Here is a 3,937-nt window from a genome sequence, read left to right as displayed (position 1 = left end):
TGTTTTTATCCAAGTTGTTGAATTAAAACTACAAAAATTTCTCTTATTTTTATTTGTAGTGCATGCACCGATCAAATAGAGAAGTTGGACATTTTGATCCTGAAATTGAAAGAACATTGCGGAGACAAAGGAGGAATACACTGCATCAAGAGGAACAAGAGGTTTGGCAGCCAATAGAAGATATCTTGATAGAATTACCATTTGAAGAAGAAATGGCTGAAAATGACCTAAATAGGCGAGTTCTGCGAGATTTTACTATACCGGGAACACAAGGTTCACAAACGAGCATAGCAAGGCCTGCGGTAAATGCTAACAACTTTGAGATTAAACCATCACTTATCCAAATGGTTCAACAATCTCAATTTGGAGGTAATGCAGTAGAAGATCCTAATACACACTTAGCTACATTCTTGGAAATTTGTGATACAATTAAAATGAATGGAGTTAGTGATGATGCTATAAGGCTAAGATTGTTCCCATTTTCATTAAGAGATAAGGCCAAACTTTGGCTACACTCTCATGCTCCCAATACTTTCACTGGATGGGATGAATTATCAAGAGCATTCTTAAATAAGTATTTTCCACCAGGTAAGACTGCTAAGCTTAGAATGGATATCACTAGTTTTAGCCAATTGGAAGGTGAATCATTATATGAGGCATGGGAAAGGTTTAGAGATTTGCTTCGGAAATGTCCACATCATGGACTGCCGGAGTGGTTAATCATACAAACCTTTTATAATGGTTTATCTTTCTCCACTAAAACTATTATTGATGCAGCTGCAGGTGGAGCTTTAATGGGAAAAACACCCCAAGAAGCTCATAATTTGATAGAAGAAATGGCAGCAAATAACTATCAATGGGCCAATGAGAGAGGTAATACAAGACGTCACGCAGGTATGATAGAAATGGACACTCTCAATACGCTGAGTGTTCAAATGAATAATGTGATGAAATTGCTAAGTAGACAAGGTCCAAGTTCATCTAATGCACATGTAGCATGCTGTTCTGTATGTGGAGGTGAACATGATACTAATGAGTGTGTCGATTCTGAACAGGTACAATTCGTCAATAATTACAATCGTAATGCTCAAAATAACCCCTACTCGAATACTTACAATCCGGGATGGAGAAATCATCCAAACTTCGGATGGAAGGATCAAGGAAATCAACAAAGGCCAACCAATCCGCCGGGATTTCAACCAAGGCAACCACAGGCTGAAACTAAACCAAGTTGGGAGATCGCGGTGGAAAAACTTGCTAAGGTGACTTCGGACAGATTTGAACGAGTAGAAGGGAGACTGGATCAACTCACTACAATGTACAGGAATGTAGAGGTCCAAATTGGTCAAATTGCTAGTTCTTTGAATAATCGAAATCAAGGAGAATTACCTAGCAAAACAGAGGTCAATCCTAAGGAGCAGGTGCAAGCCATTACTCTTCGTAGTGGTAGACAATTAGAAGATCCTCCAGTGAAGGAAGTTGAGAAAGATGAGAATGAAAAACAAGAAGAAAAGCAGAGGAACCAAGAGGCGATTGTGGAGGAAAATAGGCGGGAGAATCCAAGAGAAAAGCAACCATCATCTTCCACTACCATTCCAATACCCCCTGCGGTTCCATTTCCACAAAGATTAAAGCAAAATAAGTTTGATAAAGATTTTGAAAAATTTGTTAAACTTTTCAAACAATTGCACATTAACATTCCTTTTGCCGATGCTATTTTGCAGATTCCATCTTATGCGAAATTTCTCAAGGAAATCATGACTAGAAAAAGAAAGTTGGAAGACTGCGAAACAATAGCATTAACGGAGGAATGTAGTGCAATTATTCAAAATAAGCTACCACCGAAGTTGAAGGATCCGGGGAGTTTTTCTATACCTTGCACCATAGGTAACGTTGATTTTTCTAAGGCATTGTGTGATCTTGGTGCTAGTGTATCATTAATACCTTTAACGGTGGCTAGACAATTGGGTTTGCATGAGCTTAAACGCACTAATATCACTTTGCAACTAGCGGATCGGTCTATTAGATATCCATTGGGAGTGTTGGAGAATGTATTGATAAAAGTTCAAAAATTTATCATTCCAGTGGATTTTGTGGTATTAGATATGGAAGAAGATATATCTATGCCAATTATTCTAGGTAGACCATTTCTAGCTACTGCAGGTACTATTATTGATGTAAAAAAATGGCAAACTTAAGTTTCAAGTAGGTGAAGAAGAGGTAGAATTTAATTTGAATGAAATGGAAAAATACCCTTCTTTTACCGATCATGCTTATTCTATTGGCACAATTGATAAACTAACCCAAGAGATGAGTCAAGTCAACTTTGACTTAGATCCTCTTGAGTATTGTTTAATGAGTTTAGGTAAGCAAGAAGATGTTTGTGAAGAAATTGAAGAATTGGCCAAATACTTGGATTTTCAAGCACCTTATAAAAGGGGTAATTTGTATGAAAATCTTGGCCAAGGAAAAGGGTTTTCACAACCTTCAGAAATTGAACCTCCAAAGTTAGAGCTCAAGCCACTTCCGACTCATCTAAGGTATGAATTTCTTGGAGAAAATAAAACTTTACCTGTAATTGTTAGTGCTGACCTTGATGATGAACAGTGTGCAAAGTTGTTAAGAGTTCTAAGAAGGCGTAAGAAGGCAATTGGATGGACAATTTCAGACATTAAAGGTATAAGTCCGTCTATATGCATGCATCGAATTTTATTGGAGAACGGTTGCAAACCAGTGGTGGAAACACAAAGAAGACTCAATCCAAACATGAAAGAGGTGGTAAGAAATGAAATTCTTAAATGGCTTGACGCAGGTATAGTTTTTCCTATCTCCGATAGTGTTTGGATTAGTCCAATTCATGTGGTACCAAAGAAAGGTGGAATGACTACAATCGTGGGTAAAAATGATGAATTAATTCCATCTAGACTTGTGGTAGGGTGGAGAGTGTGTATCGATTATCGTAAGTTAAATACGGTAACAAGAAAAGATCATTTTCCCCTACCATTTCTTGATCAATTATTGGAGCGAATAGCCGGATATGAATTTTACTGTTTTCTTGATGGTTTTTCAGGATATAATCAAATAGCTATAGCTCCAGAGGATCAAGAGAAGACCACATTTACATGTCCTTATGGCACTTTTGCCTTTAGAAAAATGCCATTTGGGTTATGCAATGCTCCCGCAACTTTTCAACGATGCATGATGGCTATTTTTTCTGATTATATTGAGAAAATTATGGAGATATTTATGGATGATTTTTCTGTGTATGGTTCATCTTTTGATCAGTGTCTTCATAATTTGGAATTGATTTTGCAGAGATGCGAGGAAACAAATCTTGTACTGAATTGGGAGAAATGTCATTTTATGGTAAAAGAAGGAATTGTTTTAGGACACAAGATTTCCTCCAAGGGAATTGAGGTGGATCAAGCCAAAATAGAAGTCATCGAAAAATTGCCACCCCCAAGCAATGTCAAGGGGATAAGGAGTTTTTTAGGACATGCTGGCTTTTATAGACGTTTTATTAAAGATTTTTCTAAAATAGTAAAGCCATTATGTGATTTATTATGTAAAGATACTCCTTTTCAATTTGATGACAATTGTTTGGTTGCATTTGAAAGGTTGAAGAAGGAATTGATTTCGGCCCCAATTATAACTTCGCCTGATTGGTCACTACCATTTGAATTGATGTGTGATGCAAGTGATTATGCGGTTGGAGCAGTTTTGGGACAAAAGAAAGAAGGACGGTTGCACGTCATTTACTATGCTAGCAAGTTGCTAAATGAAGCACAACTCAATTATGCAACCACAGAAAAAGAGCTATTGGCAGTGATATTTGCTTTGGATAAATTTAGATCTTATCTAGTAGGATCTAAAGTTATTATATATACGGACCATGCGGCTCTTAAATATTTGTTACATAAAAAAGATGCAAAACCAA

At 36.9% G+C, this 3,937-nt stretch overlaps 1 non-coding gene across 1 annotated transcript; it reads right to left on the bottom strand.

Moving 5' to 3' along the window:
* Positions 1-599: 599 nt before the first annotated feature.
* Positions 600-706, bottom strand: LOC113756521. The gene has a single exon (XR_003465980.1). It is a non-coding gene; the product is annotated as a small nucleolar RNA R71 (small nucleolar RNA).
* Between the last annotated feature and the right edge of the window lie 3,231 nt (positions 707-3,937).

The sequence above is a fragment of the Coffea eugenioides genome, unplaced genomic scaffold, assembly GCF_003713205.1.
Source record: "Coffea eugenioides isolate CCC68of unplaced genomic scaffold, Ceug_1.0 ScVebR1_2390;HRSCAF=3411, whole genome shotgun sequence".
In the NCBI taxonomy this organism is placed as follows: domain Eukaryota; kingdom Viridiplantae; phylum Streptophyta; class Magnoliopsida; order Gentianales; family Rubiaceae; genus Coffea; species Coffea eugenioides.
Note: the sequence above shows the minus strand (reverse complement) of the source record. Positions and strands in the feature narration are given on the sequence as shown.